Source organism: Alexandromys fortis, unplaced genomic scaffold (genome assembly GCF_014885135.2).
Source record: "Alexandromys fortis isolate MF-2015 unplaced genomic scaffold, M_Fortis_MF-2015_v1.1 scaffold_112, whole genome shotgun sequence".
In the NCBI taxonomy this organism is placed as follows: domain Eukaryota; kingdom Metazoa; phylum Chordata; class Mammalia; order Rodentia; family Cricetidae; genus Alexandromys; species Alexandromys fortis.
The window spans coordinates 1,386,786-1,402,845 of record NW_026068013.1 but is presented as its reverse complement, the minus strand read 5'-3'; the positions used below and the strand labels follow the sequence as shown (position 1 = coordinate 1,402,845).

At 44.1% G+C, this 16,060-nt stretch overlaps 1 protein-coding gene and 1 non-coding gene across 2 annotated transcripts in view; one reads left to right on the top strand and one right to left on the bottom strand.

The window, feature by feature from the left end:
* The window catches only part of Arhgap42 (Rho GTPase activating protein 42), a 227,323-nt gene that overhangs the window by 135,729 nt on the left and 75,534 nt on the right, over positions 1-16,060 (top strand). The gene's annotated exons all lie outside the window — the stretch shown is intronic.
* LOC126513722 (U6 spliceosomal RNA) lies at positions 4,797-4,901 on the bottom strand. The gene has a single exon (XR_007595424.1). It is a non-coding gene; the product is annotated as a U6 spliceosomal RNA (small nuclear RNA).

Below are 16,060 nucleotides of genomic sequence, written 5' to 3'. Positions count from 1 at the left end.
ACTGGAGATGGAGCCTCACGAGCATCCCCTCCTAGGTCTAACATATTTCATGTTTACCCAGACCATCTTGGAAGAAGTGCTTTCAGTTGTGGGTTGCTGCTTTCTCCCAGGAAGGCTAACATTAGCTGAGGCTGAAGAAGCAGGGGCAGTGACACACACAGTTTTGTTTTCTGAACTTGTCAATCACTGCACAGAACAACTGAGCATACACAAGAGGATATATGATATTATGCCATCGTCCACTGGCTGGGATGTCAAATGTGAAGCCAGTGACGTTGTGAGTGCGAATACTTGCTTGTCTGTTTCATGTGCCTGGTGCTTTTCTTCTAAGTTGCTAAGAGACCTTCAGAAAGGGAAAAGCGAATTAAAATCCGTTGCTGGTGTGCATGGTATGTTAGTTTTCTTCTTGGGATGTGAAGCAAGCATAAGTGGGGGTATTTATCTCACTTGTTGCTTCTCTGCCTGTTTATTTGAGGACTTCTCATTTGGCATGTAAACCTAATTGTCCAGAGGACCCTGAAACGTTTCAATCCTTCCAGTGGAATTTCTCACAAGCATTTGGAGTCAATCAACCAGCAGGAATAGGAAGACCATGATATGGATGAACCTAGCCTCTTCTTACACAGCAGTCAGCTAACTCTCCTCCACCCTCCCCTCAAGAGGAGTGGAAAAAGCTGAATCAGGCATCTTTGGCCTCACAGTCAGATGACACTGTCCAGCTGAAGTGGATCAGAGCCCCGACCACAGACTTTTATTCCGTCACGTGCTCTGTGGAGCTTTGAGACACCTGATCCTCCGCTGTGGAAAATGGGGCTCTTAGTTGTGGGAAGGAGACAGCCCAGGCCGGAGAGAGGCATTTTGAGGAGATTAACGCTGGGTGATTGAACTACGGGACGGGAAGCCGGGTCCTGCTTTTCTGAGTAGCTGGAGATTAGAAGCCTTATCTATAAACAGTTGTCATGGATGTATTTATTGGAAGGTTCCTGGTCTGATAGTATACAAAGAATTGAGTTCTACTGTAGGCCAGGCCTCTTACACATGCCAGTGGACCGGACTGAATGTTTGGTTTAATTTATCTCATCACATTGTTAGTTTAAATTCTGCAAACATGAACTAAAACAATTATTATGAGTGACAGTTGCCAGCGTGTGGATGTATCCAGAGTAGTGTTCTTACGGATCAAGCTGAGTCACAGCCTTTGGTAGCATTTTAGGAATGAAATGACTCATGTTGTTCGTCCTTGACAGTGCTGAAAATTGCCTCTTTGCTCCCAAAGGAAGTGGAGGCAATGAATGCCATAGAGTTCCCGAATCCTCTTTCTGAGCAGATCCTGACTCTGAGGGCAGACAAATCTGGCACTTCCTCTTTTTTCTTTTTCAACAGCCTCTTGCTATTACCTGTTTCTGGTTCCAGGCTGACCATGAACTCCGAAAGCCCCCTGCCTCAGCCTCTGAGGGCTGGCGTGAGAGGCATCTGCCATAGTGTCTGGATGCATCTGAGTTCTTAATCTGCAATACAGTTCAGAAAAACAGAATGGATAGCTATAGTTGTCACACATTTTAGAAATGGAAGTGACTTTAAGGAGGCCCAGGGCTCATTTCATGGAGCACCTCCATTTTGGTGCAGTGAGGATAAGAATTTTATTCCCCACACCAGCAGTGTTTTGACTCTTCCGGGCTCCCACACTGCACTTCAGAAAATTCCTTTGAGAGATATTCAATTTTCATTGCTATTAGCAAAAGATGACTGTGACAAGTACATCCTAATTACAAAAAACATCTTAGGTGTGGCCAAACCAACTCATGTCCAGTCTGTCCAGATAATATTATGCCCTTGTCAGTCTCTGGAATTACCAGCACAAAGTAGGTACTGAATACTGTTGGGCCAGTTTCAGGGATTCCCCACACACAGTAGGTGCTGAATACTGTTGGGCCAGTCTCTGGGATTTCCAGCACACAGTAGGTGCTGAGTACTGTTGGGCCAGTCTCTGGGATTGCCAGCACACAGTAGGTGCTGAATACTGTTGGGCTAATCTCTGGGATTCCCAGCACACAGTAGGTGCTAAATACTGTTGGGCCAGTCTCCAGGATTTCCAGCACACACTGAATACTATTGGAATGAGGTTTGCTTGTTTGTTTCCCAGCCACCCAGCAGCTATGAAATAACCACACAGAAACTGTACTAATTAAACCATTGATTGGCCCATTAGCTCTAACTTCTTATTGGCTAACTCTTACATTGTAGTTTAACCCATCTCCATTATCTGTGCATCTCTACGAGGTTGTGACCTACCAGCAAATTTTCCACACATCTGTCTCCAGCAGAGGCTCCATGGCTTCTCCCTGACTCCACCTCCTTTATCCCAGCATTCAGCTTAGTTTTCCCTACCTAGCTTTGTTATTCCCTGCTCTGCTATAGGCTCAAAGCAGTTCTTTATTAATCAATGGTAACCACGGCATACAGAGGGGACTCCCACATCAGATAAAAGCAACTTGAGAAATACTGGCCATGAAAGTTGGGAGCTGTTTTCATTTTGATAAATTTTAATGGAAGTCCCGTGAACACTCTTTGAATTTAATACAGACACAAACTGCAGCAGAAGACACTGAAAAGCTTAAATCCACTCTTTCACATTGGTTTCATGTTGAAGGTTCTGAGAAGACACAGACATCCCTTTGTTCTGCCTGTAGCAGGGTGTACTTCTGCTTCTCAACATCTGCTTGTTACTTTGAATGTGCCTTGCACATGTTATTTCACTTTGTAGTACTGAGAAGAGAAACCCAGGAGAAACTCAGTTACAGCCACAGAGCCCCTCTCTGAGAGCATGGCTGTGGACTGCCCTATTGTGTTATGTATGTAAGTGAGCTCAGATCATCGTGGAGAACTGTAGATGTTCTGAATGATGAAGCTTTCACTCGTCATTTGAGTTGTTTGTGTGGTGTAGTGGACAGTCTGGGACACAGGAGGAGAGTAGTCTGGAGGGAGATGGCTTATGAGTCAGAGTGTAATCACCTCTTACATTTTTCTTATAGTCCATGGGCCCCGTAGATCCTGGTCTGGGATGGTTTCTCATGTGCTGTTTTTGGTTGCACAGTGGAGCAACAACATTATGGTTGAATTCTTTAGTCAGACAATAAGCCATTTAATAGCTTTTTGAATGTATCTATAATTCTCTTTATAATTTTTTAAAAATTTTATTTTGTTTCTAATTATTTGCATGAGTGTGCGTCTAAATGTGGGTATGTGCATGTAGGTGCAGGTATGCACAGAGGACAGAAGAGGCGCTCTTCTCCCCGGGAGAAGGAGTTAGAGATGGTTGTGAGTCACGTGGCATGATCTCTGCAAGGACAGTAAACCCTGACCATTGCATCATCTCCGCAGCTCCTCCTGTTGTATCTTTGTCAGTCCAATACAGTCCGATGTCACTCCGAGTGTCTGCTTATAGTTTTAACAATAACCGTTGTCACCTTTGCCATAATCAGTTCAACACTCCCCAGCCACTTTGCGTGTAAGCTCACCACTCCTCACAGTTGCCATCATAGTCAGAAAACCGTTAGACTTTTCAGGGCAAGACAACTGAAGAGTGGTGATGTTAGGCAAATGGGCTGAGGTGGTGTCAGATTTCAAGCAAAGATGAGGAAAAGCACACGACTGTTCAATAATACCACCATATTTGGCACATAAAAATATTTATTTTTAACATAATTCTTTATTGATACTATGCAATTTCACGTCATGCACCCCAATCCTGCTCACCTCCCAGTCTCTCCATATCCTCTCCTCACCCCTGCAGCATGGCCCTCCTAAAGCCCTCCCCCAAACAAATCAATTCAAAACAAAACAAACCCCACCTCGCTCTTCTGTTTGTCCAACACCTCTTCATTTTAGTGGCATTGTGGGCTGTCACATAATATACCCTTTTGTACAATCAGCCCCACCCACAAAGTGTTCATTGCAATGAGTCACTGGTCTGGGTCAAGGCCTCTGGCACCCATCATCACTGGTCCTCACCAAAACTCCTCTCACACATCCTGCTGTTGCCCCAGTCATGGAGATCTTGTTGCTGTCATTCCGCAGGACCAGTTCCTTCACACACTCCAGCAGGTCACAGATGTAATAGATGTTAGAGTGGGCCAATTGGAGGGCCAGAATGTGGGTCCGGGTGGCAGCTGAGCTGGTCTGTACAGCCCTTGGGTACCAACGTGGCCACAGGTTGTGGCCTAGACCCTGGGCATCCATGTGCCTTTGTTGACACCATGGACCATGGACATCAACATAGATCCTGGCTTTGAAAGGTCTACAGACCCATGCATGGTCCTCATCAGCACCTGGGTTCTGATGTCATCAAGGCCCCGGATGGCAGCACAGGCTTCTCAAATCGGTATCACTCCAGTTGCAGGATGCCTCTTGGACCCCAACTAAACTCCCCAATCCCACCAGGGTCCCCAACCCTGGGCATCTCCATAACCCCCGATGGTAGCAGGTACTGTAGATATCAACACAGACTCTGGCTACCGTAGGACCCACACATGGTTCCAGACTGCAGATCAAGCTGGAGTGACTCCATGGCCCTGGTAACAAGCCAGGAGAACCAGACCGGGAGAATCCCTGTGGTGGTATGGCCCTTGGTCACCTAGTTAGCCACTTGGGACAGCCCCAATCCCAGGACTCCTCAGAACCCTTGGTAGTAACAGAGACCCAAGACATCTACATGATCCCGGGAACAGTAGGTCCAGAGATCCAGACATGGCCCTTGACAGCAGCCTAGGACCTGATGACACCATGTCCCCCAGTGGAAAAATATGGAACGCAATGAATTTGCATGTCATGCTTGCCCAGGGGCCGTGACAATCTTCTCTGTATCTCTCCAGTTTTGGTATGTGTGCTGTCAAAGTGAGCACTCTTCTTTCTTGTTAAATATGGAATATTGAGTGAGCTTATGTGTAGAGTGAGGTTACAGAAAGCAGTGCTTTGTTGCCATACTGACCTCAAACCCTAGCTAACTATAACCTGACATCAATTGTCTTCTGAACTTTAATCTCCTCCTAAATAAAAAGTACCAAGGTGTCCACTGCCTTTATTTAGAGTTGATGGCAAGTGCTGACGTCATGTAGGTTTTCATTATAGCAAAGTCCATTTGTCCAATTAACAGGTCAGCATGTAGAGTACTTTATCTTACTTTGTATCATAGAAGAGCCAATCCTGTGTTGATTATAGAATGTTGATAGAATGTCATTTTTAGGGGTACCCTGGATGGATGTTACTTGTGATTAATGTATTGTACAGTTTGCAAAGCATGACCATATACAGCAGTATTAGAGTAGAAGCTGCCATCATTTTTAGATGACTCACCTGAAACCTTGAAAAAGTAAGAGGCATTACCAGTAACCTGGAGGTGAGCATGTGATCAGTCCATTTGGGACATAGTTCTGCAATCTTGGTGCTATACTGTACCTACCTTTTTCATGACAGTATGAACTTACTTGGAAGTTCATACTGTGTTCACACATCTACAACTCCTTGTGAGGGATCAGCTCTGGTGGACCCCATCCCTACCACTAAAACCAGCCAGATGACATCACCTGAAGACAAAGTCATCTCCATGTTAGACAAGCAGCACCATTCAAAAACTCCGCGTAGAGGCTGAGGAGATGGTGCAGCATTTAGATCACTTTCGTTGTTGCCGAGGACCTGGATTCCCAGCACCCACATCGGGTGGCTCGCAGCTTCCTGAACGCCTGTCCCAAGGATTCAACATTCTCTTCCAGCCTATGAGGGCACTGGGACATGTCGTACCATACATGCCTGAAAGTTAATGCACAAATGCATAAAATAAAATGAAAAACAACACTATGTCGTAATGTATTAGCCAATGACAAAGAAGGAACATCTATAAAGCTCATGTTCTGAGTGGGATATCACCCAAAGTCCCTGCTGAACAATTTCCAACTTAAATGAGAAAAGAATTTAGGTGCTCACATTATAATTTAGTTGAACCTAGGTTATAGATGAAATTACCACTGTTTCCCCAGGAGTGATGCTTTATGTCAGTGGCTGAAGTCCAATCCCAAGGAATGTTCAGACGTTCCCACCAGTTTTATTTTTGTTTTATCCTTATGGTCCATTTTTAGGTCCAATACATAATTTTTTAAAATGCTAGAACCATTTCCATGAGCCATATATAAGTTGTAGTTGGCTAATAGAGATCATGAAGAGCTTTGCTGACGTCATGGTGATGTTTGTGCTGTGAGATCTTGAGAAATACTACCATATACTAAGTTTATACATTCTAAAGTGGTCCAAGTTTGGATGGGAATCAAAACTTATTTTCTTATAATGAAGTCTTTTTTTTTTGGCAACAAATATGGTTTTGACAGTTTGAGAAGTTTTTGGTAAATGGTGACAAAATTTTAAATCTTTGTTTTGTTTTGGGACAGTATCTCACCATGTACTACCCAGTGGCTAGCCTAGAATTTACCCTGTAGATCAGGCTTGCCTCAAACTAACAGAGATAGACCTGTGATTGTATCCTAAGTGCTGGGATCAAAACTGTGTACAACCATGCCTGACTCAGCTTACGTCTTTGTTTCAATGGGCTCTAAACCCCACAGATTTCCTTCTGGCCTCTGTATCCACAGCTGCATTAATACAGTCACACACATTAAACCTGTGAACAGACGTAAATGAAAATAAAATAGACAAGTGTTCATATCCTGCCATTTGTCACATTTTTAATGATATAAAACTAGAATATGAGAAACCTTTACATTAGGACTCCTTCATCCCTTGTTTAGCAGAGATTTTGCTAAGATTCTTATGAAATTTTAGTTTCTTTATTCCTAAGTTCTGAGACTTTTTGGCAGATAGATTTGATCATGTCCAGGCTGTCATCCTTTCCCAGTTCTGAGTGTCTGGAAATTTGATTAGCATGCTGTCATCTGTCCTGACCATGAAGCGAGTGTTAGCACTCAGCTGTTTGGTGCCAGACACGTTGCTGGCCCCAAGGGTTCTCAGACATCCTGTGTTACTGTCCTCGGTGAGCTCTCTCTTCACAGAAAATCTCAGCAACAAAGAGGTGTGGTGGAGCAGCACTGATGCTGTACTTGGAGCAGACTATTTGCTAAACACAGAGGGAAGAACGAATCCATTCTGCAAGATGAGTGGGGGCTGGCATCAAGCAGGTGCAGGTGTAAGCCTGGCAGAGTCCTGGGTGAGGTAAATCATGCTGGCATTCAGGAGGGAGATATGGGAAAAACATAATTTTCAAGGCAAGCCTCAGCTTTAGTGAGTTTGAAGCCATTTTGGGCTATATGAAACTCTGTCTAAAAAACTACAGCAAAATCAAACAAATTTCCAGCCCATGCAAAGGGGAGCTAACATCCAAGGTAGCAGACGACCGAGTAATGAGGAACTGCCATAGCATGGAGTTGTTGTAATATGTCTGGGCAGCTTCCTGTACCACCAGCTTGATTAGAGCTTTTGTTCTTGTTTGTAAGTTTTTAAAATACGAACCACATTAAGAAATATGGTTTACATATTAATTTAGAATGTGTGTATGCTAACTGCATACGGCTGTTGCTTCTTGGGATGGCTTTTCTGCTGTACTGTTAGAAACTGGACATTAGTGTCATGCAATCCATGGAATGACTAAGCCGTCTGCTAGAACTCATGTGCGTGTGTGTGTGTGTGTGTGTGTGTGTGTGTGTGTGACACATGCAAACGAGTAAATGGATGTGCATGTGCAGGGAGAAGGCCTCTCGGGCTTGTTTCAGGTCATGGCTGTCCTTGCACTATCACTGTCCAGCTTCTAGTGAACCTCAGACCTCTGGACTCTGTCTTCCTTGCTGTTGACGTTGGGTCTCAGGCTTCCCTAGGTGTCACCTTTCCCCATCTCTGCGTTGGCCATGCAGCCCTCTGGTCACTGGATTGCTTTGTGTGTCTCTACCATGCCATAGTTCCTGTTCCTGTAGTGAGTGTTTGAGCGCAGCCTCTCCCTTGGGATTTAGCTTGGCTTGTGCTTTCTGAGTTCAGTTTGTAGTCACTTTGCTCCGCTGCCTTTGATCCTGCAACAGGGCTGCACATGTGACAAAGGGTGGGTGACAGAGGAAGGTATCCAGGAAGCTGAGTCGGGGCAGGGTAGATAGGAAGAAAAGGGTGAAGGGTGTGGAGTCCCCTTCGCAGACACACCTCCAGTGACCTAAGTTCTTGCCACAGAATCCCACTTCCTAAAGGCTCTGGGTTCTCCCAGTAGTGCACTGTCAAATGTTGAGAGGGTCTTTGGGAGACGTTCAGGACTGAAACTATAACTGCGTTTTAAAAATCATATTGCACTATCTCTTGCTCTTTGAATTGTTTAGCAACTTCCCAAAGGGAGCGTGACATAAAGAGCATGCATCCATGTCCTCTGGGGTATGATTTTCGTTCTTCCTTTCCAGTCATAGCAAATATCTCTGTGATAGACCTTGGGTGGCTGCTCTCTTTTCTGCTCAAGGTTGTTTTTCTCCCTTGTAGAACTAATGGTCCAGTTGTTTCCTGTGATTATTCCAGAGATGAATTTCATGTATTAAGGAAGAGGTTAAATCCTACAGGCCAAATAAATTGCTTGTGCGTGTGTGGCCCATGAGCAGTGAACAGTTAGTACATTTTTCATTTTTTGTTATAATTTAAAGAATAATATTTTGTATCAGATGCAAATTACATGAAAGTCAGATTTAGTATCCAGCAATGAAACCCTTGTTGGAATCTAGTATCATTTATTTGTCCAATTTTTCCCCCAACTTTTCCCATTCCATCAGTCAAGTTGAGTAGCTGTGTAAGATAGCATGTGACCCACAAAGAATGAAGTATTTACTCTCTGGCCCATTATTGGGGAAAAAAGACCACATCTTAAAATAAATTTCAATTTTCATTTTAGTAATAATATCCAGACTTATTCTTGGTGATTTGGCATTTGTATTTTTCTATTCTGTCTTGCGGTAACAATATAGTCAAACCTGCTTACAAGCTAAAGGAACTTATTGGGTTCATGACTGTAGCTGGAAAGTCCCAAAGAGACTGTGCTGGTTGCCTCATTATGCCTGCCTGGTTGTATCACAGCATGTCAGACTGACAGATGGGGAACCAGACAAGCACAGGAGGGGACCTGTAGGAAGGGAGCCAGAGAAACGCAGGAGGGGTGCCCGTGTCACATTTGATGAGTTGTAACCCCCAATGCTCAAAGTCCTGCTCTCTTAACAGAAGAACAGACAACCCTCTCGGCTTCCTGCCCCTGTGTGAGACAGAGACCACGCTGGCCTCAAACTCACTATGTAGCCAAAGATGACCTTGAATTTCTGATGTTCTGGCTGTACCTCTGAGTGCTAACGCCTGCCACCATCCCAGTTTATGCCTTTCTAGGGATTGAATCCAGGATGTCTTGTGTGTTGGTCAAGAGCTCTGCCCACTTAGCTACATCATCAGTCCCTTTAGAGACCCAATCACCTCCTACCCTCTGAATGTTCTTCCCTCTGCCAGCTGGAACTGGAACCAAGCTTCCCACACCTTTGAGCAGCGTGCATGCTCCTGGAACCACACTCGTTTTATACTTGGGAACCATAGTATTTCTAGAAAGATAAACTTGGGTGTGACTTTGCATCTTGGTGGCTACAGCTCATATTTGTAACACAAACACCAGATTTTCCCATTTCTGTTCTGTTTGTTTTCATGAAACACTTGCCCTGACACAGCCTTCAGAGTTGCTGCTCTTCATGGGTATGGTTTGCCACAGAAAAGTCAGAGGAGAATGATGAAGAACTGTTGGTGTGAAATCGTCAAGTGAAAACCACTTACTTGTGCAGATTCAGATCTCTCCTGGAATTGCTAAATATAGTAGACAACCCTCTCCCCAACACCACAAATTTTCACTAGGAAAATGATAGTTCTTACATTTAATAGATACAACATAGATTTAAATTGTGTGCACCACGTTTCCATACAGAAGCAGTTAAAAATGGAGAAACGTTTCTTTGGCATTGAGGAAATGAATGGATGTATTTGTTAGTCAGAAAACTTGAAGTTTCAGGACATGTGTGCCTAGTCTCACTCGTGGAAAATGAGTGACATTTTGCAACTGGTAAATACACTGAGAGACGTCAGGTGAAGACTGCCATTGGTACCCAGGGGAACAAACAGCTTTCACTGGCTTTGTTAACGGATTTAGTTTAATACCGCGCTTTACTGATGAGCAGTTGGAGTGTATTTTGCCTTTTGCATCTAATACATAGCTAGGAATGAGCTAAGGACAAGCAGCATGCTCTCCTGAGACATGCTTCCCATGTCTGCATGGAGCTTGCTGGTTTTCAGACTCTGTAGGAGCTGTGAGCATGACCTCTGAGGACTGTAGAAACCCGGTGAGAAGTAGAGTGAGCTCACTGTAGAAAGATCCCAGGCATTGAAAAAACTTGCCTTATTTGGTAAATGTGACTAACTGGTTACCCTGGTGATACTGGTGAACTCACTGTGGAAATGCGTTGGTGGTTACCCTGGTGATACTGGTGAACTCACTGTGGAAATGCGTTGGTGGTTACCCTGGTGATACTGGTGAACTCACTGTGGAAATGCGTTGGTGGTTACCCTGGTGATACTGGTGAACTCACTGTGGAAATGCGTTGGTGGTTACCCTGGTGATACTGGTGAACTCACTGTGGAAATGCGTTGGTGGTTACCCTGGTGATACTGGTGAACTCACTGTGGAAATGCGTTGGTGGTTACCCTGGTGATACTGGTGAACTCACTGTGGAAATGCGTTGGTGGTTACCCTGGTGATACTGGTGAACTCACTGTGGAAATGCGTTGGTGGTTACCCTGGTGATACTGGTGAACTCACTGTGGAAATGCGTTGGTCTCTAAACCACTCCTTTGTACTTTTCTTCTAGTGCATTAGAAGTAGAATGTTGAGCAGTATTTGTTTAGTTTTCCTTGGTGTATGGAGGACGGGATGGAATCAGAGACTGATAACTAAAATGCAATTCATTGACACTTCAGTATTTCCCTGTCTTTTCTGGTGTCTGAGGTCACCTGACCTCTGGGGAGCTTGGGATGTAGCTGATGTCTTTCAGAACAGTACTGGACAGGTTTGGGAAAGCAACTGGCTGTGTCCCTTAGCTTAGATCTCTATGCACTGGGAGTGTGGGAGGGACCTGTTGTTCCACGTCCTTTAATTACCCACCCAGGAGGTTCCATGGGAGAGGAAAATGATTTCACTTTAAAAGTTTTCATCTCTGTTTGGCTGTGTCCTGGGTCTAAATTTTTAGAAAGTTGATTGTTTCAGAGAAGAAAAACAGTTTGAAAACAAATAATCAGTGATTTGAATGTGGGCTCTGCCAGGTGTGAGATGGCAATCTCTGGGTTGCTGAGATGTTAAGGTGATAGCAACCCTTCTTGAGGTTATGGGATCAACCTCTATGAACATTCCTGGTGCCATGAGGACATATCTGTAGTTCCTCCTTTCCTGCCTCTCCCCCGCTCTCCCTGGGCCTCAGTTTCTGCTCTCTCCTATCCATTTATATCTATTAGGACTCGCTCATGTCTGCAGCCCCATGATCAATTCTCCCTCCAAATGTGGGGCTGAGGCCTGCATGTCATCTCTGCCATTACCAGAGAAATTTTTTGGTCCCACCTCAAACTAGTCAAGGCCTTCTCTAGAATTTAAGGCACTCCCTGGTTGGTTCAAATGCATGCTGGAGCCCAAGCCCTGCTTTGTGTGGTTTGCTCTGCTCTGGTGAGGAGTGAGGCCCTTCCTGCATAGGGCTTCATCTTTGGATTGGAAGTGCCTGGATGGCCAGAGAGGCAACAGAACTGTTAAGAATGCCTTTCCCTGATTCTGCCTATCTGCTCACCAGTTCTGTACAGAGGAGAACGTCTGGACTGTCCCACTCCTCTTGTCTGGTAAGATTTCCTGACACCTCAGAGAATGGTATTCCTTCCTACCCTAGGTTATTTATTTAATCAACTAATTTTGTCTCTGATGGTTTGGTTGGTGCTCACCCATGTGACTGTGGGTGACTTCTACAAAAGATGGTGGCATTTCTGTGTGACTAGTTGCCATGCCCCATACCCATATCCTTGATTTAGTCTCCCAAACCCTCACTGCCTGTGTCGACTTCGATCCAGTGGACTAACCTCTGGCTCGTTCTCTCTCCTCCTGTCCTGTCTGAACTCTAAGGGGATTCTTCTCTGCTGTGAGCTGAGCCTACCTTCCCTGAGTGTGGTGTTCACACACAGATACACACACACACAGAGACATCGAGATAGATACACACACCACATATGTCCAGAGACAGGCAGATATACAGACAGACACAGAAACTCAGACACACAGACAGACACAAACAGACTCACACGCATGGATACACACACAGAGACAGGCTTACATACATACAGACACAGACAAACACATAAGCACACATAGACAGACAGCAAAACAGACAGACAGATACACACAGAGTTTAAGTTCCAGCATGGTTTGAGGTCCTTCACACCATGTTCCTCTGGGATCTCCTGTCTCCCTCATCTTTTATCATTTCTCTGCCCTCTCATTATGGTTTTCAGCTGAGAAAGTTATTAGGTAAGAGGAATAAAGTTTAAAACAAAACTTGAATTCAAATAGTCAGCTTGTGTTTTATCCTGGGATCTGGGGTGTCTTTGTTGTGACTGGACATCTGTCTCCATCCATACACTGCCTCGAATGTGGGCTACATTCGTCTTTTATCTGTCTGACTTAGCTGCTCCACTCAGCTCACAGTATGGTGTGTGTGTTGGTGTTGGTATAACTCATGTCTGCTTGCTCATTAATACTGAAATTCTGAAGATCAATAGCCTTGGATGCTTAATTTGGGGGCTGCATGAATATTAAATCTCCTTTTCTTTCCTTTGTACAATGTCAGGGATTAAAAAGGCCTTGAGCATGTCGGATAAATATTCTACCACTTAGCTGCGTGCCCAGCTGGGAACTCAGAGAAGTAAATAATATGTAGGAATGTTAGAAAAAGTGACAGTTTTAGTATCTGGGGTTACAGGAAGAAGCAGTGTTCTTTGTGGCCCTTTGTGGGGGAGCTTGAGCAACCACAGAGGTGGGTGGGGTTGTCAGAAAGTGGTATAATTTTAGAGAACAGTATCTAGGGTGGTTTATTGTGTCCAGACCACACTGAACCATTTAATGCTTGTTATTTAACAGTTTGTACCTGGAGTTCATCCTTAAAATTCAATTTATAATTAACATTATAAATTCTCTGACTAAATCCCTGACAAGGAGCCACGTGAGGGAGAAAGGGTTTGCCTTGGCTCGTGGTTTGAGGTGCAGTCTGTAGCAGGGTTGACGTGATGGTCAAGTGGCTGGGTGTTGGCCAAGACAGTGGGATCATGAGGCTGCTTGCCCATCCACTTCCCACCACTTCCCTAGGAAGTAGGGAAATGTTGGTGCTCTGCTCACTTCCTCCTTTTCCCTCTTTTCATTCATTCTAGAATGTCAGCCCCTGGTATGTGGCTACCCACATTCAGGACCAGTCTTCCCTGCCTAAACCCTCTAGAAATGTCCTTTCAGGAACACACAAAAGGGATTTAAGAACGCCCTTGGCGTGTCTTAACCCAGCCAAGCTGTCAATCAAAACCAGTCATCACAGGCACCATTAGAATGAGATTTCTGCGAGTGTGCACCCCAGAGCCATCGACCTTGCTTTCCTTGAGAAAGTGGTCTGGGCTCACTGGTTAGTCCAGGCTGGGCACAGAGCCCCAGGGATGATTCTGTCTCTGCTGCCTCAGGTCGAGGGTCGAGGGTCACAAGCATGTAACATCACTCCTGGTTTTATGCTTCAAAGGCAAACATGTTAATCACTGAGTCATCTTCCAAGCCTGGTTGTTTTAGCCTTTGTTTTAGCTAGCTTAAACCAGATTGGCCCTTTCATCCCAAATACCTCAAAATTGAATCTACCTTCCCTACTTCCTTTTTCTTTTCATCTGTCACATGTTTTTTCCCTGAGAGCCTGCCTTTGGTAGCTAGGAATTCATCTTCATAAACAAGCCTATAAAACTAATAAATTTAAAAGATGTTGAAAAGATCCATTTATTGTTCCCTAGCAAGTTGGTACAAAAATACTTGGCAAGAGGCAGGGTGAACTCTCTTGACGATGAAGTCACAGAATGAAGATGTCACTCTTGAGGCAGGGGAGGGTCCTAGCACTGTGCCCAGAGTTCATTTCAGGTCCCTTCCCTATCAATTTGTACATTCCACTGTGGCTTTTCCATAGTGAAATTTATAGCTCCTATTTCAAAATATTTCCAAATTCTCTCTGGGTAATCTCCTCCAGAAAACGAAGAATGACTCAAAGCCACTTCTGGATTCAGGAGAAAAGTGAGGTAGTTTTATGTTTGTCTGACTTTTGGGGATGGGTTCTTACACTGCAGGAAGAACCTAAAAAAAAAATAAGAAAAACAATGAGTAATTAAAATACCAAGAGAAGGTGGCTATGGCACAGAAGCCTGTGATCTCAGAATTTGGGAGAAAGAGACAGGAGGATCAAGACTTTGGTGCTAGCCTGGTTGTAAATCAAGTTCCTATCTCAAGTTAACAAGTGGAAATAGCACAGAAGAGACACGGCCTGGTTGGTCATTTATCACTGAAAAAGGACAGGGCCTGGTTGGTCATGTATAACTGAAAAAGTTTTTTTTTTTTTTCTGTAGTATTTTTGTTAAAGCTTTTCAGAGGTTCATGCATGATTATGATCAAATTCACCTTGTGTTTCTAACTCCTCAAAGAGCCACCTCACTCCCAACTTTGTAATTGCTTTATTAAAAATTTAAAAAGTACTTTATAATCCAATGAGTCCAATTTGTGGTACTCATTTATTCCTGGGTATAAAGTCTGGCATTCAGAAGCTTTACCCTTTAGAAAACTGACTCCCCCTCCCCAAAGCCATCACATGCTGGTAGCTTTGTGAGCCTCCCAGCCCCTGGGAGATGGCCTGGCCTGATTCTGTGCAGTCTTGTGTGGGTGTCGCAGATGTTCAGTCAGCTCCAGAAGGTACTGTTTGGCCTCTGTCTCTTCCAGATCCTCTTTGGAGATGCTCCCTGAATCCTGGGGGACAGGAGGATAATACAGATGCCCAATTTGTGGTTTAGGACTCCCATAGACACAGATTCTCTGTGTTTTGGCCAGTTGGGAAATGCTTTAGTATATTGGGTTGATGGCTTTGGCAATTCAAAGTCAACCTGTCCTCTCTGCTTGCTGGTTATTGACCATAAAGCCTAAAACATGAGTGACTTTACTTAGAATGCTTGAAGTTGTTCATTGACAGTCAGTACACTGTCACCTGTTCTAAGGCTGCCTTGGCAGCATCCAAAGATGGGACACAAGTAGGTGAGGCAGTGTTTATTAAATTCGGGAGCTGGCTTGCAGATTTTCTGCAAAGCTTCCATGCCTTTGTTTAAAGACAGCTTAGGAGCCACTCTCCCTTGACATCTTAGAGCTAAGACAGGAAGTCCAACATGGAGGATTAGGTGGCTATTACAAAGTAGCTCAGACGTGTAGGGAGCAAACATGTTAGCCAGGGCTTCATTTTTTGTGGAATCTTTCATATTGACCACATTCTTAAGTTATTCATAAGGATTCGTCACACTGCTTTTCAAGATGTGCAGACAGGCTGGCAAGATGAACTGGTAAGATGGCTTGGTGGTGATGTCACTTGCCATCAACTTGCCATCACCGACAGGGTGAAATCAGTTCCTGGGAACCACTGATTCCTGAAAATTGTGGTATATTCAAATTCCAGTTATCATGGAGTCAGATTAAGTCGATTTCCCCATGTAGGCTTCGATATCCAATGCTGTTTTCTTTCCCTTCATTTCAGAGAGACTTTCAGTTTTCAGCAAGTTGATATGTTTGCTTGCAACTGTTGGTTTCTAAATTAAAAGAGAAATAACATTAACCTTCTTGAACATTTGTTTAACATTTTTTGATTAGCATATATAATTGCTTTAGTTAATTAAAAAATCAGAAAAGGATTGTTGAGAATTATAATTCCCAATA